General features: G+C 40.9%; 1 long non-coding RNA gene across 1 annotated transcript; it reads right to left on the bottom strand.

The window, feature by feature from the left end:
• Nucleotides 1-23,413: 23,413 nt before the first annotated feature.
• LOC149916285 (uncharacterized) lies at nt 23,414-25,815 on the bottom strand. The gene is made up of 3 exons (XR_016470522.1): nt 24,828-25,815; nt 24,027-24,140; nt 23,414-23,632 (listed from the first exon to the last, which is right to left on the bottom strand). It is a non-coding gene; the product is annotated as an uncharacterized LOC149916285 (long non-coding RNA).
• Between the last annotated feature and the right edge of the window lie 577 nt (nt 25,816-26,392).

Below are 26,392 nucleotides of genomic sequence, written 5' to 3'. Positions count from 1 at the left end.
GCAGTGTGGAGTCACGTCTTGCCATCACATGGTTGTAGTCTCCATGGTGACTCACCACTGTGAACTGAAATGCTCTCTTTGGGGGAAGGCGAGAGAAGGTTATATAGGGCAAAAATGTGCAAAGTTAAATTGTATTTTAAAAAATTAAAGGTGCCTTCATGCTGGCTAGTTCCCTAAATGGTCTATAAAGATGGAAACCTCATATTAGCCCAGCTCCACCAGCATCCCTCACTTCTGGCTGCTTCTCCCTCATGTTTGTGTTCTGCTCCAGAGCTGCCAGCTTGGAGACTTTTCCATCATGTAGGTGCTCCCCTCTGCCAAGCAGCATTTTCCTTCCCCCGGTGCTTTTCAGACCTTCCCAATCTCTAGCAACCCTTCCACCAGACTGTGCACCCTCAGTCCCCGTGATGAGAGTGACTGATGGCTAAGAAGCGTGACCACGGAATAGTTTGTCATGTGTCACCAAATTAATTCTTAAGGGCCGGAGTCCAGAGGTTCCCGCTTCTCTGCTCCTCTGCGTTCTTGTTTCCTACTGCATTAATATGTTGCCTTTTCCCTGGAGCCATCCTGCAACCTACGTTTGAGCAAAATTCACACCTGCTCCTCATTAGAGCCAGATTTTGAGAAGTCTTAGCCGTGCATTTCTCCTTTTCTGGCAATACTCAGAGGCAGCTTCATGTGCTGGCACATGAAGTAGCCCTTCTATTTTTTTTTCCATCTCTTAATCCACCTCTAAGTATAGCAAAGACATTTCTTGCCCATTCAAAGCAGTAGTTTTCGAATGAAAAGCAGTCGGCTCAGCAGTTCCAGCATCTGTAAAAGTGTGTCCTTGTGCGTGATCTGAAACCCCCTTAGCCTGTTATCAGCTTTCCATCTGTGTTAGCAGCTACGTTATTCACAAGCATCCTGATTGATGTATTTCAGCCAATATAACTTTCCCAAGCCCCACTTCTCCAATAACGTTTCATGGGAACACAAGAAATTTCAAGCTCCTCGTAATGCCAAGGATGTAAATCACACTAATTGTCTCCCAGATTTCAGAAACATCCTGGGCTTTCATTTCCTCTGCAAATTTCTGGAGCATTCACATTAACTTTTGGCCGGTAAATGGTAGGGGGCCCAAACCGTCCATCACATAAAACTGCACTGAAAACACACTGAGTTGTGACAGGTAGATAGGTCTCTGCTCCAAGGGAACAAAGGTTTTGATATCACAGTTCCCTTCTCCTTGCAGGAGGACACTATGGAGCCCAGGAACGTGGCTTTTTCCACCCAAGGATGTCTGTTGGCCTTGCTTGGAAGCCAAGTCAAGACATCTGCTCCTTTCTAATGTCAGCTTTCCTTTAAGCTGCTGGGATGGGATCAGGGCAAAGATCTGCTCAACAAAAGGGTGGTTCTGGTCTTGTGGAGTTGAAATCTGGTGCAGACTGGATCTTCACAACGCACAGAGCCCCGCATTTATCCTGGCAATCGGTCCGTTCCTTTTTGTTACCACCACATCTCTGAGAAAGTGTGTGAAAGATCTCTCCCAGCCCCCTTCATTGGCCTATTTTCTTCCTTTCCTTTTGTAGTGGAATCTAAAGAAGAGGTGAAAGACAGTTTGAGTGAGGTTATCAGAGGGATAAAATAATACTTCAAGGAGTTTCAGGCCTGTTTTCATGCTGTTCACTTGTAGCCACTGCAGAGGTTTCCAGAAATTGTTTCCCTGCCCTTTTCACCTCCACACTTCTCCCAACAGACTGAGGGCGAAGCAGAAGAGGAAAGCAGATTAATACTTTTTTCTCCAGCAATCTAGCATCCTGTTTTAGCTTGCACACTTTTGATATCCACCAGCTCCAGCAGAAAGCAAGCAGGCAATCTGAAATTCAGGGCTTGTTAGGTAAAGCAAATAATAACCATATCAATTGTTCTGGTTTCAGAGGATAAATGTTTTCTTTATTATTTTTTTTCCCTAAGACTGCCTATGGATTCTAATGCTGAGGTGGGATTTAAAATAATTCATCTATTTTTAAGTGATGTTGGCAACCTAATTTTGACTCAACAATTCCACCGCGCTGAAGGAAAAAAAAAAAAAAAAAAAAAGGGAAAAAGAATAATTGCAAAACACAAAATAAGCAGAAATGGTTTCAGTGAGGTGTTTTTGATCACCCCCGTGAGCTGTTTTCTTGCTGTGCTGTGCGTGACTGAAAATCAGAAAGGGAATCTGCCTATTAACAAATGGGAAGCTGACCAAACCAGTTTCATCAGACTGCAGTAAAAGCGCAGAGCAAGGGACAAATAAATGTAAGTGATTAGAATTATTTCCATTCTGTCAAAGAGGCTCTGTGAATGAGATGGGAGAGGCATAGTTTAATATCTTTGAACGGGGAAAAGTTGATCAGGTTCCCATGTGCGTGGCTGCCCAGGTGTCATGGACTGGCATTGAATGGATGGGTTTGGGGCAGCCCCTGAGAAGGGAATCCATCTCTTCCCCCAACCTCAGTCTGCTCCATATTCTGCTGCTCACTTTTGGAGTAAATTGCAAACCTGCATGAGGCGCTGAGTAAACAAATTACTGCCTGCACATGTGTGTTCATTAGGAAAAAAAAAACGAAAAAGAAAAACCCACGTTGATTACTTGGCAGCCTGGCATTTCATAACATCACAAAGGGTTTTTAGAGATGAACAGCTACAGCAAGCCTGCCGTGGAAACCAATATCTCCACCTGTGGGAAATGCAAAGATAACAGGCAATTGTGACTAAAAATGCAATTACGACAAGAGAAAAGGATTCACTTTCCTCCGTGCGCATACAAATCATGAAAAGATATTTTCATCCCAGGCCAAGGAGGCCTGAAGCTGGGTTTTATTCTGTGCTTAGAACCAGTAATAATTTCTTTCACCTATTATGCATCTCCCAGACAAAAAATGTATTCTTCTCCATCTCACCTAGAAGGGTCTCTACTTCAAGGCAATTCTTTTATCAGATGCTGAGAAGTAAGATAGAGAAAGCAAATATTTGCCTTTGAGCATTTAAAATTATATTCTTTCAGTTTTGTTTTTTTTTTTTTCCTGTCCTTTAAGATCAGATTTCTTCTGCAACATGAGTGTGGGCAAGGCTGTGCTTTTGAAAGAGAACATCCTACGTTTTAACCACAAGGAAAATATAAGAGGAGCACAGGACCCCTGTGTGCTGAAGATGAGGAAGGCACATCCTATGCACTGTGGAGCTGGTAAAGCCCAAAGGAACCTCAGCAAAATGCTTGGCTGTTACACTCCATTTGCTGTTGCATCCCTCCAAGCAGCTGGCCTTGCAGCTGATTGCTTTATTTCAGGTAGAGAAGTTCAACCTCCTGCATCAGGCCTTCACATGTGGGATATGCTGGAAGGAAGCAGAGCTTAAGGAGTGAGGCACAGTGATCACTGCTCTGCTGAGTCCACTGCTGAGGGATGATAGGATACCTCTTAAGAAGTGATAATGAAATGTAGGTCTGTTTGTAATCCACATGTCACTGAAGGGCCACAGTGTGGCTGTTGCCAGATTACCCAAAAAGTTCTTCCACTATATGAGCCATTTTGCTGGTAGCTTCCAATTTGTGGACTCTGTTTAGACTCATTTGCAGCAAACTCAAATCATTTTCTGTTTCACCCAGCTTCTCTTTTCACTTGGAGTTTGGAATTGCAAAATATCCTTTCAAAATGAGCCCAAATCATAGAGACAGCTTGAAGAAGCAAGGTGGAGGGAAAGCAAAGCTCTGACTTGTTTTGGTTTGGTGACCACACGTGAACATTTTTTGCAGGTTCCTATAAAAAGAATCTCTGCACTGTTTGGGTTTTCAGTGGATTAGAAGGGAAATAGCACAGCAACAAGGAGCCATTTTTATGGTGCTAGGTCTAGCATGGAATCCTGAGGGCTCTCTGGCATTATGTTTTTGCTACAGTTCCTCTGAATTCAACGTACTGACCTCAGAACACAAGACATTGGCCTTCTGTCTCCAAGGCATTGCACGGTGTTGACCTCCTGTGACTATTCTGTGAGCAGAGTTACCTAAGGGATTAAGTTACCTCCTTAAAGTTCAGTTGATAGAGGTCCATGATTTGGCAGAGGGGACCAGGACTCAGAGCAGCACACGCATCCTTGTCACACTGAGTATTGCTCCTACACAAGAGTAGCAGTGCTTCATTGTTCCTGAAAAGCCTTTTCATTAGAAGGGGAAAGGTTTAAGAGAGAGAATTGTTGTCTCAGACTGTCGCTGACACAAATACAGAGAATGATATTATTGAAAAATGATTTATTTCTTCCACTTGAGTCTTTCTGGATGAGTCTGAGCTCCTTCACAGGTGAGGAGCATCCCCAGTGTGTCCTTTGCTGTGCAGATGGAATTAGCTCGAAGAGCTCTCCTTGGACTGCTCTCAGGGTTGGCAATGGCCACAGCAGAAAAGACAGTGAGAATGGGGCTTGGCAGGTGAATTAGAATAATAGAATCATAGAATTTTTAAGGTTGGAAAAGAACATTAAGATCACCCAGTCCTACCCCAACCCACCCCACCATGCCCACTGACCACATCCCTCAGTGCCACATCCCCACAGTTCTTGAGCACCTCCAGGGGTGGTGACTCCACCACCTCCTGGAGCAGCCTGTGCCACTGCATCACCACTCTTTCTGAAAAGAATTTTTTTTCCTAATATCTAATCCGAAGAAGAATCGTTTTCCCAGTGTATTTTAATACATCATATTCTCTTGGGTAGCAGGCACAGCTCAGCAAAGCCCCATGATCACACTTTTGGAGGGCTGTGAATAACAGATTATCATCATTTTACAACAGCTACAAATTGCTACAAATCATGGCCATTCCATTACATCTAGCAGGAAAACACAGCTGCTTTCTGAGCAAATATGGCACGTTGATAGGCAGCTTTCCGATTTAGGAGAGGTTTGACAGTGTACGAAAGCTTTCAGCAAAGATACTGCTCTAAATCTTGCCCAAGCTGAAGTATCTGAAGAGATGTTTATACCTCAGTGATCACTCAGTCTTAGATTTCTGATAAGGCAGAAATCAGTGCTATCTGATACCTCTCTACTAGCCTGTAAGATATGAATGAGAGAAGTCTGTGCCCTGTCCGGAGTTGACAAGATGTATCAACACGGCAGAAAACATAATCGGTCTGACACCTCCACTGGCAACCTTGGTCCTCCCCTGGCAAGAGGAGGAAATCCATGCAAGCGACACCCAACTGAATCTGACAGTGCAAAAAAGAAAAAGGATTACCTACCTACCTACATGATTTTAGTATCATCAAGGTGCAAAATCAGGCACACTGCTTCCTTCTTCAGTACCATCAGCCACAGCCGAGGGTTATAAACTCTCAGTGAATCATAGAATCATTAAAGTCAGAAAAGACCCCTAAGATCATCCAGTCCAACTGCAGCCTGCCCCCACCATGCCCACTGACCACATCCCTCAGTGTCACATCTCTGCTTTTCTTGAACACCCTTCCTGGATAAGATCTTTAAGCATACGGTAACTTTTCTCCTTACCTTTCCCTCAAAGCAGCACATGCAGCTATACAAAGCAAAGAGAGCCCTTTCTAGTGTGCTTTGGATTAAACTGACATCCACACTTAAACATATTGCACTGAACAACATTTCCTGGGGGCCCCTGATGTTGTTGCTACCCTGACAGACACAGCCGCCTCCCAAATTGCACTTATCCTGGCCTTATAGATACTGACACAGAAATGCCTTGAAGACAATGCTGTCTCTCAGAGGCGCTGCACATCCGCAGATGCACACTCATGTATACACACAAAATTATGTCAGCCATTTAAGTAATCCTTTTTTGGCCATCTTTTAAAATGCATCTTTTGTCTTTCTGTAACCAAGGGCTTTAATATTCAAATGTTCATGAGCACCAGCTTTATTAAAATCAGGGCTTGGGGAAATGTCTCAGAAAAGGAGAAACGAATATTACCCAACCATTTAAAAGATGCTAATTAATGGAGTTCTAAAGCCCAGAGAGGCCATTTGACGGAGCAGAAATTCCTCTACTAGACAGATTTGCAACTTATCGTTTCAAGTGGCAGAGGTGGAAACAGGAGATGAGCAAAAGAAAATGCAAGTAGGTTAAGAAGAACAATCCTCCAGGTGTTACGAGGACTCCAGAGTTTAGTTCTGCGCCAGCAAAATGAGTTTTCTGCCTACAAGCTCTGTGCGTGACCATTTTTCTGGCCGTGACACAAAACACAGTTTGTGTCTGTTCCCTGCTGGAAGTGCCCTGTGCTACAAAGGAGCTGTAACCCTTGTGCTGCTCAGCCACTGTTGAGTAGTGGCTGCCAGCTGCTGGTGTCACAGGGGGATATTCTGAGATAAGTTTACTATCAAGGGTACGTGAGCATTTCCAGCATGTGCACAAGGAACAGCTTTGTGCTGGGAGCAGCAGAAACATGCTGGAGTGGCCAGAGCTCGCCAAGTAGACTTGTTTATGATTTTTTCATCTACTTTTCCCTGATCAGCCTTGGCTAAAGAATCTCCTTTGGCTGATGTGGTGAAAGCTTGAGGCTGTTCAGGCAGGAACATCAACATTTATCGTTTGGATGAAACATCAGGACATGGAGACTTAATATGTGATTGCGTATCAGCTGGGTGAACGTACCTGTCCATGCATGTGCTCCTCACCTGGAGCTAATGCAAAATAACACGATGTACCCTCATCTTGTTTCACTGTCAGATGAGTTAAATTGCCTTATTAGATCTTTGCAGCAAGCCAAGAATGTGTGCCCAGACTGCTGCCTCGACTCTTCTGATATTTGGTGACTTGTTAAGGTGCTCTCACACGATCTTGTGTCAGAGCCTGGAGTCCTTCACAGCTGTCATGAAGTCAGTAAGAGACCTGGTTTTGTCACCTTGGGATGTATTCTTATATACAAGGACTTGTGGCTGCACGTAGTGCAGGTGTACAGGAGCTGTGACAGACTGGATAATTTTATTGACCAGGAAAAATAGTGCATGCATCCCAAAGACCAGTACTTTTCACACTCTTCCAGGTCTTTTTACAAAAATTAATCATAATAACTTTTAAAAAGAAAAGACTGAAAAGGGATTTCAAAGAATGAAAAGCTTCTGTCAAATCTCTGATATCTGCAAAGATATAAATAGAGAAATACTCTTTAAGTTCATAGGACTTCATTGTCTTCAGAGAGTTACTGGGAGGAAAAGCATGAAAAAAAATTGCATCTGTTTCTCCAGCAAAATGCAGATTGACCCCCCTAAATGAAGACAGTTGGCAGGAACTATATGATCTGAGGCAGAAAAACAGCAAAAAATCAGAGTTAATGTAAATTTGTCTCTTTAACTTATGCCTCGACTTCAGCGGGTTGCCATAAAGAAAATGAAATGGAAACTGGAAACACGGGCTTGTTCTGATAAATGCAGGGGGAGGAATAAAAATAACAAATATATTAGTTTCCCTACTAATCCCTCTTCATTATGGGACATGGCTGTTTTGTCTAATGGTCACAAATGAATCCAATATGAACTCAAACAAGGGGAGGTATCTTTTCTGTTTGTAGATTAAATCATTTGTAAAAATATCTCAAGTGCAGTCAACATCAACAAAGTCAAATAAAATCTCTCTCTCACAAGCAAAAATTTATCATAGCAAGTAGCTTTCTATGACAGTTGGTAAGAGCTAATTTTTCCCTGGAGCCAGTTTCCTTTGGATCAGTGATGCACCAGTCTATAGCAGAGAGAGTTTGCATTAGGATCTCTGTACCAGCATGCATAATAATGAATCACACCCTACATTGATTTAGTAAACCAGTAGGTTTTATTAACTCAACAATGAGATTAAAATGGATTAAAACAGGAGAGGGGCTCTATCATTGCTCTAGTAATTTACCCCTGATTCTACAGCAAGCGCAATTCACTTTGTTTTTAATACCTGATTAGACTGAGTATTGCTGTACCATTTTCTCCTGGGTGGAAAGTGTAGTGGATGTAGGTGAATCCTGTACAGCTACAGAAGAAGCTACAGAGCCAACTTTACATTACAAGTGTTATCCCAGACAAAGAAATTGATGATTTTTCATGGCAGGGACTTTGGAAGTTTCCTGCTAAAACACACAGAAAAGGCCCTAAGGACTACAAGAAAAACATGGTTGGGATGTGTCTACATTTCCCTGCGTAGGAAGTTCCAGCAGTGCTGTGGTACCAAGCAGTGCAGAGCCCAGCACAGATCTGCCTGAGAAGAAAGGAATTTAGGTCACACCATGCTGTGTAGCTACCAGGACCCAAGCGGGCAGTTTTAAAGCTATAACTGCTTCTCCACTGCATTATATCTAGTGGAGATTAGATCTGTTCACTTCAGCATGTTCAGGATGCTACTTTGCCCTTCCTGCAGTGCTTCTCCAGGAGTCTTTCAGTGCCAATCAGTAATTTTCCACCCACCAACTCAAAGAAGTCAGATGGGTTATTCCTAAAGGATCTGCAGAGGGCAGCTATGAATTTTGCAAAACTCAAAGCTACTGGCTCAGAATTGTTCAGGTTTATGCTTAAAAAGTAAATAGGTTGTAATGGCCAACAAATTGCAAAAGCTTGAAATAAACTTGCTTACAGTTTGTCCATGTGTCTAGGGAGAGTCAAGGAGAACCTCCTACTTTGGTTCAACCTGGTTGAACAACCTCCCTGAACATTCCATGGGTTCAAAAGGGCCTTCATGGAAATTTTTGTTATTTCTCACTTGAATCTGAGCTCAGTTCATTAGAATCATTGAGTCATGGGATCATTAAGGTTGGAAAGACCTCTGAGATGATCAACAACCAGCACAGACCCCACCATGCCCACTGACCACATCCACACAGTTCTCGAGTACCTCCAGGGACGGTGACCCCACCACCTCCCTGTGCAGCCTGTGCCACTGCATCACTGCTCTTTCTGAAAATAAATTTTTGCTAATATCCAACCTGAACCTCCTCTGGCACAACATAAAGCCACTACGGCCTATTTGTAGAAGTTGAGCTATGGAATATGGGAGCAGAGCCGGAGAAGACCACAAATTAGAATCTGGTCCTCCTCCTGAGCTGGAACATTAACATAATAGGCATTTTATTGCTTTGCTGTATTTTTTTGTATAAATTGTGTGCAGTCATCGAGTTATGCTGCACATATGCAATAAAATTAAGCAAATATTCAATGTCTTTTCACAGATAAAGCTAAAAGAAAATCTAATTCTCCATTCCTGAGTTAATCCACCATGAACAACTTGATCAATGAGCATCCTTCTAAGCCGTCATCCACCCAGTTCACTCCTTCCCACCTCCTCCTGTTTTCTGAGAGGTTTGATTAAATTGCCAATAACCATACTCACCATCACTGTAATTATGATAATCGTTATTATTGCTATTTGTTATTAGATCAGTGAAGGAAATGCTTTTTCTATCTATAAGAATTTATAAGACTTCAAAATGTTTTTCCCAGTCTGGATACCTCACTGTTTGTCAACCAATAATCTGAAAAAAGTACAGTTTAGATCAATGCACAGTTCATATATATAATTCAAAATGTTTCATTTAGATTGTGGTGAGCTTTCTGGAATAAAAACATAATTAACTTAGCTGTTGGAAATGAGGAAAGAGGACGTTTGGGCCATTTTAAAAAAACTGTTTCTTCCAAAAGGGGAAATTCTTTTAAACTGAACTCCTCTACTAACAGTTTGTACTGACCTCCCGACATTCAACAAGAAGAAAACTTCTAGTCCACAAATTGTCATTTACTATTAAAAGTTTATATATCACACAAGGAGTTGCATTTAAAAAAAAAAAAGTTATTACTTGCATCCTCAAAAGGAAAAGAACCATCTGAAGGAGGTAGGGAGAAACAGGGATTCACAGTCTAAAACTTCTTAAGTATTTCTGATACCATCTCAGCCTCTGGGTCACATAAAAATGACCTCTAATTCTTCAGCACTAAGAGAGCTTTCCATAGCTCTCAGGATTTTATTTCAGGATATATAAATATGTTTTTATCCAATTATCATATCATCACCAAACCCTTATCCATCCTTTTCACATTTCAAATGGTCTCTGAAGGTGTTTGTTTGGAATGAATCTGATTTTATTACCTTCCGCCCAGTTTTGAGTTTCAGCCAAACGCTGTTCATCTCGGATATTTAAAATCCAACCTCTCCAGCATGGGCAGCTGATGCAGTCTTGACTTGTCTCAGAGTTCAATCTGTGAACTTGGCAATTGCATGAGCAAGTGACTCATACCTCAGTTTGTGTTTGTCTCTTAGCTCAGACACATTCGTCTCGAGCAGAGCTGTGAAAAATAATTGTTTCTGAGGGGGGGGGGGGAGCTGGTGACAATTCTGATTGCATAAGAATACTATAAATCGCATTCAAAACTTGCTGCCAACTTTCTTTACCATCCTACTTTTAAAAGGTTGCATCTAAAAAGGTTTTCTGCTTATTTCTGGCATCTTGAACTTCTCTGACCCTTTTCTTTGTCTCTTCACCCTAAAAACCTTGGGGCATGTATGTTTTTCACGCCATTAGCTGTCATTCCCCCATGAATGGCTGTGTTAGCTCTGCTTGGTTTAGCTCCAGCCAGATGCTGTTGTCTGTGTAAAGCAGTGGTGCTGAGGCTCAGCATGTCAATACTGTGAGCCACAGCAGCCCAGGAGAAGAGCTGGAGGAGAACTGCACTTTTTAAACTATCTGCTGAGGTACTTTGTGATGGCAGCAGCAACAGTTCCAAAAGCAGCAGCAAAAAGTCCACTGTCTTAGAAGAGTATTCATAAGACCTGGAGATGCTTCAGGCAAACTGTATATAACTTAGAGGAAGGTAAAAAGAAGCTCATAAAATGTCTTCCCAAGGAAATGAAATAAGCTGAGGAAAGAAATTTGATGTGAAAATCCAGCCTGAACCTTTGCCTATCTCTGTACCATACTGCTATGTTAACACAGGTGTTCAATACAACACTGTGGGAGCATTTGCTTCAGGTGAAGAACTGCAATTAGAGTATTTCCAATGTACCATCTATTTCTACTTAAGCTGTCTGAATTGTCCTCTGTTGAATAAAAAGGGATAATAATATAAAAAGGTCTTTAACCCTGCTGCGAGCAATAGGAGGAGAGGGGAATATTTCTGAACATTCCCACAAAGTTTGTGGGAACAGCCTGGGGAAAATCAGTCCAATAAATGTCTGGTTCAGAGCTAGGTTCTCCAGATGGCATCAATATATCATAAAGTGTCAAAGAGAGCCTTTCTGAATGCAAATCACTATTCACATTTTACCTAATTTATGCAAATTAGCTCATTCAGTCTTCCACTTAATCCTCTCTGGAGTTACTCCAAGGTTCGAAATGAAAGATATTCTTCTTGCAAAATATATATAATCCATATTAATTGCTTCTGATGGAGATGAGTGGGATGGACAGCTATTCCAGCAGTTAATACTTTAATCACTTCACCTCAGCAGCAGCTCTGTTTCAGGTGAGCATGCCCTGGCTACCTGTCCCCATTGCTAATGCAAGCCACAAACAGCTGCATGTTGGATGCTCCAGGTGAGGGCTGTCAGGCAGGCAGGTTTCAGGAAGGAAACAAGAGACATTGAGTAACGTTGAGGAGAGAGCTGGTTTTGAGCAGGTGCAATAAACAGCAATCCAAGTCTTACTGCTCCATACTGGGATAGAGGTGCTGCAGTGTCTCACTGCTCCATCCTGGAACAAGAGAATATATTTTGTGGAAGAATGAATTGGAAAAGCAGGAGATGATTCAGTTAGGAAGTCTCAAAATTATTCCTGTGAAGCAACTGAAATGTGCTTGGTTGTATTAACTTCAGTCTGTCCTTGGTTTAATGTTCGTGTGTTATCTTGAATAGCTCTTCTTTAGCCACATAGTGGTACTTATGGATTTCTTACCCGTGTTCTTTGTGTCTGGATGGTTGTGATTGGATTCAGATTTAAAAGACAGAGACTTTAATTTTGAAATCATTGAATTAGAGATTTAATATATTGATATTTCATAGTATATCTCTGTAGAGAGAAGAGATTAATCTGCAAGTGGTAAAATGTAGTGTGTTACTTTGTTGTACTTGACAGGCTCGGAATAATATCTGACTCACAGATCGGGTTTTGTCAGACTTTTGGAGAGGCCTTCAAGTGGGTGTTATATGGGCAGTAGAAAGGAAAGAGCATGGAGGATCAAATTGCAATGGGCTACAGGCTACTCAGCTTGACTGGGATCAACTGGGTGCACAGGGTAAGCCATTACACCTGTACCAAAAAGTGCTTACATCTGTGTGGCTGGAGTACACGTTAAATGTAACAGGTGAGAACTGGGGCTGGTTTAGATGCAATTCCCTGATATCACCCAAATGTGTATTAAGTTTGGCCAGCAATGGACCTGCATTATGTTCTACAGTTTGTCTTATCTGTCTCTCAGATCAAGGCAAAAGCATTGGCTGTTGTTTTTTAGCAGATATCTGTTCCCTATAGCACTGTCAGTAATGAATCTCCTTTTGCTGATCAGGAAGACTTGTCCCTAAAACATTTTGAATTGCCGTTTCAAAGACATTTGTTGTCTGAGAATCATATGTCTGCAGGAAAACTCGGAAGCAATTGATCAGTGACTTTCAAGAGAGACTTTTTTCTTCTTTGTAAGGGCGATATTATTATTATTACTATTTTGACAGCCCCAGGGGACAGGAATATCACTGCATTCTGAATGGCCGTATTTACATAACCTGACTAACATCACCTGCTTCTTGTCAGAGGGATCCATAAGGTTACAGAGTGCAAGAAGGTAGGAAGAACAGTCTTTGCCCTCCAATTATGCATAATGCTTTTTTCTTTCTTTCTTTCTTTCTTTCTTTCTTTTTTTTTTGTTAAATGTAAGTACTACTGGAGCAGAGTACATTACAGTAATTTCCAGTTTATATCACCTCAAATGGAGCTTTGATCAAAATAGGCTGATCGCTTTGATGTAAAATAGCTATAAAGCATATAATTTGTACAAAATGTCAGAAAGTTAACTTTGCTCATTCAGCAAGGTGATTAGACGTGGGTGTCCAGGAACAAGCACTGTGCATTTCAGCATCGTGTTGCTCTGAGTAACATGGTTTAGTGGGCAACATGGGCGGTAGGTGGATGGGTGAAGTAGATGATCTTTGAGATCTTTCCCAGCCTTAATGATTCTGTGAGTTGGTCTGTCTTCTCAGCAGATCCCTGCAAGTGCTGAGCAAATCATTCATGAGCTCTTGCTCAGCCAGAGCCAACCCCACTCTTCAACTGCTTGGAGGGCACTTCTCGTTCAATTAGCTTAAAGGCAACCTAACAAGGAACACGGAAAGGAAGATGCTTAAGTGAATTTTCATCAATTTCAGAACTGAATTATTTGAATCATTTCAACTTCTGTCCAACACCACGATGCATTTCCTAAAATGCTGTGGACACATCTACAAAACAGATCTCAGCACCTCCCATTTAGGAGTTTAGGAGTCCATCCAACAAGTCACTTAGGCTTGGGCTTAGCTGTAAGTACATGAATATCTTATTAACAGCAGGGAGATCGCGTTAAGTAAGGAGTATGTGGAAAGTGCTTTGCTGGATTGGGGCCGTAACTACTGCAGTCATAGTTGCTAGGTAAAAATGTAAGGCAGGCAAAGTGTTTCAGCAAGAGGATAGTGTGATCTTGAGAATTACTCAACAGCAAACTGTGGGAGCAGGAAGATGACTGACTGATTATTCTTCCCATTCCTGGAGACCCACGGGAGCATCTAAATCAACTCCTGAACGCTGCAGGGTGACTTCAGACCAGTGATTAGAGCAGAGAGAAATGTTGTGATTCAGAACAAATTAATTAAAAAGTGCTATTTTGGCTAAATGGAAATCTTTACCTGACCTATTTTGATTTCTTCTAATTTTCCATTTCCTAAGAAAAATCCCAAATGAAGTTTTTCAAGCTTTCTGGATGTTTGCAGTTTAATATGTATTTCTTTTTGGTGGGAACAAGTCCTACTTAACAGAAAACACTGAGGCAACAAATCCAAACAGAAGTATGAGTGCTTCATTTTTAACAGTATCTCACCAAGAAAAAATGATCATATTTTTCGTGTGATGTTTAACTGAAATATTTGTGCTTTTTTTTTTTTTTTTTTTTTTTTCCTATGGGGACGTACAATGACTTTTTTTTAAAAGACTTTTTAAAAAATGTGGCAATTTTTTCTCAAGAAAAAGGAGTTAAATGAAGGACGAACTCCGTCTGTTCTGCTTCTACATAAAATAAACTTTTTTATTCCCAGCTAGCTGTGACAGTTACGTAAAGCTATTGAACTGGGAGCTCTCACCTTCAAAGAACTGCAAGGTGACAACAATTTGCAAATGAAGGGTTTGTTCCTGTCCCATATCAAGTGGTAGATTTTTCATTGATTCAAATAGTTTTCAGATCAAACATTTTTTTTTTTTCCTCAAAATCACAGGATATCCAATTCCTGTTATCAAGGCATGAATATAGCTTTATGCTACAAAGAAGCAGGAAAATCATGTAAAGGCTCTAATCACTGCGTGCGTATCTTAGGAAGCTCTTTCAGTTCATGCACTATTTCCTTACAAAGTCAATGAAGCAAAGAATGGCCTGATCCCATGTTTTAGGTGGACTGAAGCAGCATTTCCCATTGCGCTCGTGTTTCTGTAAGAACTTGTTCTTGTTTGCTGTTGGGATGGTCCTTGCCTGTGGTGGCCTATGCTTAACTCCAAGAACCCCAACACTCTTCAGCCAACCAGAATTGTATCTTGGTGCTTCTTACTGGCTCATGTTGATTTTTAATGAGTTTAATTGATGGTGATTGTCTCAAGAGCTGCACAGACAACTCTTTGTCAGAGGCACGATTGCGTTGTAGAGTCAGAGGGAGCATAAGGGGTTAATGAAAGGCTATGCAAGTTAATAGAGAACTGAAAAAAAAAAACCACAACCCAAAACCAAAGGGAAATCCAGAATAAACATCTATAGGAGAAGCCAGTGATGAATAAAGGCAAACAATTTATTTGATTTGAAACATGTTATAAAGGACAATGATTGTGTTAAATAGAACGCTGTTGAATTATAATTGGAAATAATTGAAACGCACCAAAATACTGAATAAAACATTAGATATTTTAAATGATGTTATCTCTACAATTATCTTTGGGAATAACTGCAATGAAGCCCACGAATTGTTGTGAGTGGAAGAGAGTCACCCAGGGCCCATTGTCTTCAGTAGTCATTGTGTGTAGTGTTTAATGGGTAGGCACTTATGAGCAAGTGGCAGAGTTTGTTTCTGATGTTGCATTCCATGCATGAATGCCAGTCTTACTGAGGGTAAAATGGGGGGTAAGCAAGGAGCGAAAGGGAAGCATTTGTTATTTTCAAACCCACTGCTTTTGAAATTCATCTAGAAGATGCAACTCCTTAGAAATCTCCTGTTTTGTTTATTGGATTTGAGGGTTTAAAGAGACACATTTTTACATCTGTACATTGTTATTGTGAAATGTTTTCCTGAATGTTTTTATGACAGCAAGCACACATTATCCTTTTTCAATAGCAATGCTGCTTGAAAACAAGGAATTTTTTTCAGAAAAAAAAAAAAAATTGTCACAATATTCAAAGATTGTCACATCAACATTTGTACCCAGGGAAATGGTGGAGTCCCCATCCCTGGAGGTGTTTGAGGAAAGGGCAGATGTAGTATTTAGGGAGATGGCTCAGCAGGCAGTATTGGCCTGTATTGGTAGGTGAACTGTTGGGCTAGATGATCTTAGACTTCTTTTCCAATCTGGGCAATTCTGTTAACCTGCTAGCTTCACATGCAACCTTTTTATAGGAGTATTAATGGGAGATATTACACAACTTTTCAGCTCTGACCTAAACATGTCCCCAGGGTAAGGTGTGAATAGTGGTTTTGTAACAGGCCATGGCTTCGTGATGTGACATCCTGCCAGAACTTCGGGGTGATTGATGTAACAGTGGTGCAGGGTATGGTTGGAGGCCTGCAAGCTGTGTTCCCCACGGATTAGTGGTGGGTCCAGTATTGTTCAAAATCTTCATCAGCAACTTGGATGAAGGGATAGAACGTACCCTCAACAAGTTTGCTGATGGCACAGAGATGGGAGGAGTGGCTGATACACCAGGAAACCGTGCTGCCATTCAGTGAGACCTGGACAGGCTGAGAGCTGGGTGGAGAGGAACCTCATGAGGTTCAGCAAAGGCAAGGGTAGAGTTCTACACCTGGTGAGTAATAACTGCATGCATGAATACGTGGGCCAGATTTTCCCAAGCGGACACAAAATAGGCAAATAATTGAATTGCAATTGTTTTATTTTATTTTTGGTCCTGGGAAAATAAACTGCCTTCACTCCTCCAGGGGTAGAACTGATATGTTTGTCTGTTAATGCTGAGGAAAGGGGTGTGATTGAGAGAATTAATTAGGAAGCTGCCTAAATGGAGTGGCAGGTGAAAAGGGTCTGAAAGAGACACTTACCTATCAGGGGAGAAAAAGGAGGTTGAATATGGGAGGGAAGAATAGCTGAAATTCAAGAAACTTACACAAGGCAGTGCAGTCTGCCAATATTCCTGAAGGGTTTGTTAACAATGGGGTGATTTCTTACCAGATGATTGTCTGTTCTGTTAGCCTAATATCTACCAAAATCATATGTTGGGCACTTGGCTTCTTTGTACTTCTTGAAGGACAAATTAGAGGATTTTTCTTTACAATGCCACTTAAAAAATGTTTCATGCTCTACATGAGCAGAGGGAGGGGAGGGGAGTCTGCTGAAGGGGATCCTGCACAGTCCAGGGCCATATCCAGGCTATGGTGTAACAGGAACCAAGCAGACTGCCTGAGAAGATACGGGGGAGGATGGATATGGCTGCACAACTCCAGGTTCTCTTTTAGGGTGCAGTGACTTCTCAAGCAGAGTTAGCACTTGGGAGCCTGAACTCTGTGCTTTGTGCAACATCTTACTGCTGTTCCTTTTCGGAACATGAGATGAGATGCTGGGATGAGGGCGAGCAGAATTCATTTCTGACACAGCTCTTCCACTGATGTCCCCATGACATTTTCACAGCTCTGCGTCTGTAAGTGTCTGTTCCCACAGTTGCACTTTGCATATTTGGTTTGGGCATTTGGCTGTCTCATTATTAGTAACAAACGTCTACATTCACATGATGTGATGGCTTCTTGGTAAGAAGTATTGTTTGCTCATTACTGGAGCCCTTTTGTTGTGACAGAAAAATAACAGCAAGTAGGGAATGAGCTGATACCATTTATAGGAGTCTGCTGTGATTCTGTAGTGAAAGGTCTGTGATTTATCTTCTTTGGGAGGCTGAAGGCAAAGATTAGAATCTGATGCAAGGAGCCCTTGTTGACACAAGTGATGTCAACTGGTGCAAGGATCAGTCAGAAACAGGGGAAGCCAGGGCATCATGGCTTATCCTCATGGTGAAATTTCCAAATTCCTCGAAGCTTGTCTTCATTCTTTTTGAATATGAAGATCTGTACAGTGTATCTATTTCTGGAGATTGTGCAGGGTGAATGAGGTGGAACAAGCAAAAGTAAATATTAAGCTCTGCTGGGAAAGGAAAGAAGCATTTGCTAAAGATGTCTAGACACCACAAAGAGCAATTAGCCAGGTTTAACATTCTTCCAGGCAGGACATGCAAACATGCAGAGAGCAGAGCCACCAGGCTTCACCTGGCTCATGTCTCTTCATTAGCAATAATTAAGGTGTTCTTCTCTGAGTCCTTAATGAGACTGACTATGAGCAAACAACGTACATGTATGAATGTACTATGGCCAGGCAAGCAAAGCAATGCTTTTAAACCATCTTATCTGTGCTTGTCTATGGAGGCACTGAAGGTAGAGGCTGCTTTTACAAGCACTTTCATTGCCCTGTCCATTTTCCATCATTTCTACAATGAAGTTGCCGTATCTCCCAGCACTTTGGGAGACGGATCATAGAACACTGTAAGTTACAGTTGTGATCACAGCATGAAACATAATACACAAATGCAGGTGCATAAAGGAGGTAAATGAAGTCTGTGCAGGCAGTCCTGTGCTTTCTGAAGTTTGAATTTCGCTGCCAAGAAAGAGCAAGAATATGCATTTGTATAATATACATATATCAAAACTAGCATTACAGGTTGGGCCAAAACCAGGTTGGCAGCTTCCCTTTAAACAGTTTTATGGATCATTAGGTACCACACATGAGGCTGAGCACACCAACTACATTTTTATTGATAGTCGAGGGTTTCTAGCTTGAAACAAAACGATTATTCACATCAACTAGAGGCTGGAATAAACTGTCCCAGGCCACTGTCCCCTCAGAACAGATGCAGAACCAAATCTGGACTCAGATTTATATCTTGATGTATTTTTCACTCACCCAGGATTTTAATATCCTTATGGATGCTTTCTCTAAACAGGTTAGAACAACTGTTTTCCTGGGAAGATCTTTGGCAGGCAAATAGATAGGGTTTTCACATGTGCTCCAACAAAATGTCAGCATATTCATATAAGTAATACATATGCCTCTAACAAAATAACAGAAAATGAGCTTATCTTATCAGCAGAGTCAGCTTTCACAGTCCCTTGTATCACAATTTCACATGAAGCTCCGCATTCAGGAGCAAGGTGAATAGTGCCTGGTATTTCTATTTATTGCCTTCTTCTCAAATAATATGCCAGGGAGACTTTGGAGACTCAATGGTACAAGTTCCCTAGGAGCCGTTGAATGTCTAAAATGCTTTCAGAGGGAATAATTGTGCTTCAGAATACATAAAAGTGTTAACTCAGTACTCAGCTCATCACTGAATGCCATCTCCCAGAAGACCCACCTCCCTTAGGCTGCTGGGCAGAACTATTTATCCCTGTCTCATAGATGAGGCCCAATGTGATGAAGCACCAAAGATTTTCCAAGATCTTAGAATCCTCAATGGGCACCGGCTCTCCTGAAAACGACAGTCTGTTAGATGCTGAAAGAAACTAGAAAATCTGCTTTTACATGCTGCAGTGGGAGCTGAGCTGTTCTGAATGTGGTTCTTATAGGCAGGACCTCTCACAGTCCTATGGGACTTGACCAGTACTGCACAGATAATGGAGGAAGTTGAACCTGGGTCGGCTAAAATCAGCGCTTGATCATGAGCCCAGCAGTTGACCAGAACACTTTAACACTCCCAGGAGCAGCATACTTTCAAACTGTGATCTTGTCATTCACCCAGTGCTAATACACTGCCGCCAAAATGATACTCATCCAGGTCTAAAAGCTCACTTACTACACATACTTTGTTATTCTGATGAAATATGTGTGGGATTTATTGTGTCTCTCACTAATCCTGGGGAAAATCATAGGTCCTGGACAGGTCAAATAAATGAACACAGAGCTCCCCTCATCTCAGCCATATCTTAATGTTTTTCTCTTGATGGAAGTCTTCATCCAAAGAAGCTAAATCTGGGAGGCTTCTAAAATGATAAATCAATTACGAAATGGGAACCTCCATTACTGTCTGTCTACTTAATGATTTGACAAGTTAATTAATCTCCTAAGTAACTGTAGAATGACTGTCTCCTCGGTAAATTATAGAAACAAACTTTGGCAGATTCCATAGGTCTTGGCACTACAGTATCAATAGATACTAGAAAGTTATAGATAATAGACACTAAGTGAGGTCAGGCTGCTTCCGTTGCAGTAACTTGAATTGTTTATTGCCTGAGGGTGTTTATGCTGCTAATTATTTTGCTGCATCTAATTATGGTTTGCCTGTTTACTTGTGGCTAAGTTTTCAAGAGATGCCTTTACTCCCTACAGGAAGATATCAGATCATGATAGGGAAGGACAGAACCTCCTGTCTCGTTAGAACAAAGGCACTGTCTGCCTCTGCTCAACAGACAACACAATTACAGCTGACACAATAATTGATGCTGAAGTTTTCCAGTGAGAAAGATGGACACACATTATTACCCCATCAATCTTGTTCCACATGGTGTCTTGTATCTCTGGTTTTTCCTACTGCGGTGGCAAATTGACTGCAGCACTCCTAACAGTCTGTTTCTTTTCCCGAGGGTGGGCTGTGACATGGAGAGGGCATCTTACAGGGCAGAAGGAAAAAGGTGAGCCAGCCCAGAGAAAAGACCAGTCACTGTGAATGGAAGTCAGGCTTTCTTCCACCACCTTCTTTGCATGCTTCCATTTTCGTTACACAGTGTTCATTTTTTCAAAGGAAAAAAGAGGATGTCCAACATCTACTTATTATGCATGCACTGCACATGTTGCTCCATTGCACCGAGAAACCATCTGACTGTTAACAGCAACTGTCCCTGATTCACATCCAGTTCTATCTGAGCCTAAACACAGACTCCTATGAGATTTCTGCCAGATCTGTAAGTATCTGGAAACCCCAGTGTGAATGAGATGTGTGTCTATTTGACAACTCTCCTGTCGCCTAATCTAAGCGTCAGTTTTGCCCAATTTAAAATAACATTTGGCCTCTAGTTTATGTCATTTTACTGCATTTCATATGCATTATAATCTATACATTAAATTCATGGTATGGAGCTTAGTCTAAAGCCTACATCTACTGTCTTGAAAAGAATTTCTGCCCATATCCTAAAAAGTCTGATTTCTACCTTTCTACTGCTTTCTCCAATAGCTGAGTAGAAAATTATTTTCTTTGGTTAATAACAATAATATAGTTAGTCTACAAATACAATTGCATATTCATTTAAAAAACAAACAGAAAACAAGAATACAGCATAAAGCCACATAAAGTACAGTGTCTGGCACAGTTGTATTATTCCTGTAATGAATAATCACTAAAGATATTATTGTGGATGCAGTTACCATGCGAATGTGAACAAAATGCTTTGGATGGAAAATTGTACTTCGAGAAAATGTATGCAATAGTACAAATGTATTACTGTCCATTAATATGTATTAATTCAATGGAAAATGCCTGACTGAGCTGGTTTACATAGATTAGGATGGCAGGCAGTGAAAGGAGGCACTTGGACTTGGTTAAATGGGCTGTGAAGATAGCAGGAACTCGAATCCAAAGTGCAGAAGCAAACCACAAGATAAGCTGTCCAGTTACGCAGGTGTGGTTTGTTCCTGCTCTCATTCATATCAGTGTTTTTATTATGGCAAAAATCAGCATTCCATGCTCTTGATGCATTAGCTCTACTCAGTCCTCTTGATTCTGCGTTTAAAAACTTTCTTTTTAATAATAATAATAACAATAATACAATTTGCCTCAAGTTAGCTACTTAGTAGGAATCACGTCATTTGTTTTAGTGTATTCAGGATTCAGAGTCTGAGCTCCTGTCATTCTTGTCATTGTCAAGAGAAGCTTCTGCATGTCTAAAGCTCTTAAGTAATTCACTCACTACTCTACCTCTCTAACTTCTGTGCATGACAGGCAGAGTTGTTGCAGTTCTCTGAGCTGCACAGATGCAGTGAGGTATTCCCACAGGCTTGAGGAGGAGCTTTTGCTGAGACACATCAGTGTTTCAAATGATGCCAAATGTGCCCTTCTGTCCAGGCATGGTTAGTTACACATACCAAAAAAACCCAGTAATTTCATTCTCCCTTCTGGCTAACAATCTTGTTATGAGACAGACTATTATGGCAGTCATATGCTCAACATAAGATATATCTTTCAGTGTGTGCATTTGAAAACAAACAGCACAATTCATAAAATAATGCTTAGATTTGGTGGCTCTGTCAGCCACACATCCTACACAAAGTCCTGCTTTTTGTATGGGAATGGGTGACAGATTCACTCTCCTCTGCCTATGAAAGACGACACGCAAATTTGGAGAAGGTTTTTGATGAGGGAAATTAGAATAGATGCACCACAGGTAGGCATGGTTGGAGGAGATGGGAGCCCTATATACAGATCTAGTCACCATGAAGAAGGAATGAGCAAGGAAGAGAATCTGTCTCTGGATTGTGGATTACTGGAATATCAACAAATAGTGGATGCTTGAAGTAAAACATGCACTTGGTGGGTTTTGAGGGCATGGGCACGTATCCTCCAGTGCACAGGAATTTCTCATGCTACTAAGTAATGGGATACAGATGAATTACTATCATTACTGTCCCTTTTAGATCTTTACTAGTAAAGGAAAAATCATTCCCCCCCCCCCCCCAAAAAAAAACCAAAAAGACAACAACAAAAACACCTCCACTGTGAAATGCCTTTGTGATAGCAATCAGAACAGTTTAATCTTTTGCATTCATGATAGCTACTAATTCTGTACAGATGAGACTGCTGAAGTTAAAAAAAGAAAACAACAACAACAAAAAAGAACAGCTTTGCTTGGAAGAGCACCAGAGACAATTTTTATTTAACCCCATTTGTTTGTAGCATCCTCAATTTATGAGCAGGAAAAGATATGGTATTTCGACATGAACGAGCTTAATTTAGATACTTAGAACTTGTCCTTATAACCCTTTCATACTGGGGTTTAATCAAGCCTGAAGGAATGGAAGGGCAGAACAGAGGACCTTGTCTTTAGAAAAATATCTTTACGTGTGACCTTGCTAGGACACAAAGGTTACTCAAACCAGTGAAAAATGATATCATACGTGACTACAAAAGATTTACTGCCTCCTTTGCTCAAGCAGCCTCGTAAATTGAATGCGTAATCCACAGTCTTACCCACATCCTCTTCCAAATTCATCTGCCTTGCATGAAACCTAGTAATTTCCCAACAAACACAGCTGACCAACTTGAGAGCAAAGAGTGGCGTCCCTGTAGTGTGTTAAATCCCTTCCCGCCAGTAAAATCCTATGATATCTTTAATGGCCACTTTTTATCTAGGAATTTTTGAAATAATGGAGCTTGGATCGTTCTTTCTACCTAAGTTTATATTCACATGGCTCCCAGGGCTCTAGTGACATTCTAATAAGTGTATTGAATTTTGAGCTGTTCAAGGGTTTTGTATATTATTTATGAGAATGGATTGATTTCTCTCTCATGTGAAGGAATATATGTAAAATTGAGTTTTGTTGTGGTTGTTTCTTTGCTCAATGTCTCTGATATGATCATGGCTTCATAACGATTTCAGTGTATTATTGCCAGAGGTATTATAAAATAGGGAGACATTATCCTTCATGTCATAATTCTTTCCCTGCTGAACAAACTCAAAAGCTTTTTTGTTTGTTTGCTTATTGATTCTTATTTTAGAAAGTAGTAAATTAAGTGAACGCTGTTAAACAAGAGGCCAAATTCCCCTTAGTTTCAAGTCAGAGTTCAATTAGCTATGCTTCCATGACTATGTTATGATACTATTCATAGGGAAATGATGACATTGTCAACAAATCAGCTCCTGTTATTATCATAATGAGCTCAAAAATATAGATTTCTTGTGCAGAACCCTTCTTACCTTTACAAGGTGATCTTCAGCCATTGTGGTCAGAAATAGTGACAGGAAACACCTGCAAGTTACACTGGCATTGTAGGATGGATCCGTCTCAAAATAAGTCTGGGAGTTAGGGGGAGAAAAAAAAAAAAAAAAGAGAAAATATAGGGTCTTCAAGATGCTCTAGTTTCTGCCATTGAATTGTTCCAGCTGTGCAGCAGGTGTAATCTATAGTCCTCAAAGGTCCGAGAGGCCAAAACCTATGGGATGCAATAAGTTTGTTTCCTTCCACTGTTATTTCACTGTAGAAAATGTCAGTGGAGAATTAAAATTCACTGACTTTTACAGTAAGAAAATGAGGAGTTATCAAATGAAGTTAGTTGAAGGTAAGTTGAGAGCATACAGTAAGAGGTGTCTTGTGCACAAAACATTCTTCGTTTCCTGGATGCTACATCTTTATAGGGGTTCAAAGACTAGACAACGTTTTGTCACTTTTCAAAGGCTATTATTTTTTCTTGTCTTTATTTTTATAATTTTTCCTTCAGTTAATTGTTAAGCAGCTGTTGCAGCATGCGACTTCAAAGCACCCTGGTGCTGTTCTCAAAAACGAAACAGCCTGCACTTACACCAATTTGCTTGTAAACACCAGCTTACCAGTTTCCAGCCTGCTAAACTGTTCATGCCCATCGTGTCAATCTGTTTTTCCAATGCAGAGATCACTCCATAAGTGCCATCTTACCCACTACAAACTGAGGCTGCAGGCTATGCCTAGAGAAGAAAAAAGAACGTATCTGACCTCATCAGCTATAACTACATTTTATTGGAGCAACATAATTTAGATTGACCACTGTTGTCTGGATGAAGGGCAAGCTCATTTTAAAATGTAAATAATACGTCTCTGCTGTTGGGGTGCAGGATTCACCTCTGAAATTCATAGTAAAGGGAATCTCACAGCTATCAGGGAGTTGTGAATATTGTATTTCAGTCTGAGCAAAACATACCTAACTGCAATGCAAAAATACGTGTTAGAAACTGAACTGGTAAGATATGGGACACTGAGAATGAACACAAATAATTCTAAGCCGAGGTACCAGCAGGGGATTGATAGAACATATAACAGGAGATTGGCTGTTTGTTTCCTTATTCATACTGTTTTATGATTTCATTTCTGCGTGCTGATTAAAAAGTGGCTAAAAAGTGATGGAGGTGGAATATTTTGGGAATGTACTGTGCATGTTTCCCCCAGACCACCTATGATATAGCCAAGCCTTTTCCGTCTTGAACTTAGCAGGCTTTTTAAAAATCATTTCTCCAAATTGATGTTCACTATTCTGGTGGAATGAGAATATTCTCTGAAATCTAAGCTGAACGTGTCTGTGAATATATTTTTACTCAACAGGTACCTTTTTTTTTTTAGCAGCCCTGTCCTTTAGGTTAAAGTGCTTTTGTTCCCACCTGGTGTTTACAGCAGTAATATATTCGTGAATTGCGAACATAGCTATCTCAGTCTTCAACATCAGGCTATCTGGTAGGACTGTCTCCAGTCTCTCAATCACATCCTCAGTTCCGTGACAGCTCCTTTTTCTGACTATACCTCTTCAGAGTCAGTCACCAGATCAAAGATCCAGCCTTGCACAATAGGATCAGTGCTCTGAAGCAGAAATACACTAGCTGCTATCCCCAGACCTCACACTGACATTTTTAATTATGACATCACATTGATGAGTCATAGCTATCTACCTTGCCATCAGTCACAACATCCGTATTTTTCTCTTTTTCTGCTACTTAAGTTCATGATATTACAATCTATGCTAGTAGATCCCATCTTCTTTCTGTTATTCTAACTCTCAAAATCATGTAACTCTTCTTGTACGGCAGCTCAATCCTTCTTCCCATTTCATAGAATCATACAATCACCAAGGCTGGAAAAGACCTCTAAGATCATCCAGTCCAACCATCCACCTATCAGCAATATTTCCCACTAAACCATGTCCCTCAGTACAACGTCTAAACATTTCTTGAACAAGATTTTCCTAATATATGAGCTGAACTTCCCCTGGCGCAACATGAGGTCATTCCCTTTCAACCTATTACTGCTACCTGGGAGCAGAGGCCAACCCCTACCTCACCACAACCTCCCTTCAGGCAGTTGTAGAGAGCAATAAGGTCACCTGTGAGCCTCCTCTTCTCCAAACTAAATAATCCCAGTTCCCTCAGCTGCCCCTCGTAAGACTTGTGCTCCAGACCCCTCACCAGCTTCTCTGAACATACTCTAGGGCTTCAAAGTCTTTCTTGTAGTGAGGAGCCCAAAACTGAATACAGTAATTGAAGGGCAGTTTAACCAGTGCTGAGGTTTTCCAGGTTTGTACTCACAGAAAAGTATCTGTACTTTTTGTACACAGAGCATTTATGAAAGTTTAAGCCAGATTAGCCTCCAGGAAGCCTCTTTAGGACACCCCATACTGTCCTTCCTCTTACCTGACACTTCATCCTTGAAACAAACCTGTTGTTGTTTTCCCTTCAGCTGTTTCCTTGTTTGTTTTACAATGCCTGTGCTATCCCCCATATTATCCAGTGAAACAATTTCTCATGCAACACCGTATCGAATGCTTTACTGAAATCTAGATAGATTAGATCTACTGCATTTTCTTTGTCTAGAAAATCAATTATCTTATGAAAGAAGGATACTGAGATAGTCTGAAACCCTGTGTCTCTCTATTTAACATTTAATCCTGTTTTGCATTTACTTCCATGTCTCTAATTATTCTGTCCTTAAGAATTACTCCGAAGACTTTGCATAGTCATGTCTACTAGTGAGCAAATGCCTTTGACCTTGGTTTGCAAAGACTGTATGCAGTGTGGCTCGTAGTTAGATGTAAAATTCAGGTGCAAACATCAGTACTGTACCATGATATGCAATTAGAAGAGTCTGTGTATGGGGACTGCAACAGGGGAACTAAAATAATGCAAGGCTAAACCCAGTAGAAATTCAGCAAGCTGTAAAGGAGGCATAAATATTT

The sequence above is a fragment of the Phasianus colchicus genome, chromosome 12 (genome assembly GCF_987193195.1).
Source record: "Phasianus colchicus chromosome 12, bPhaCol1.hap1.1, whole genome shotgun sequence".
In the NCBI taxonomy this organism is placed as follows: Eukaryota; Metazoa; Chordata; class Aves; order Galliformes; family Phasianidae; genus Phasianus; species Phasianus colchicus.
This window is presented reverse-complemented; position numbering and strand designations above follow the sequence as displayed.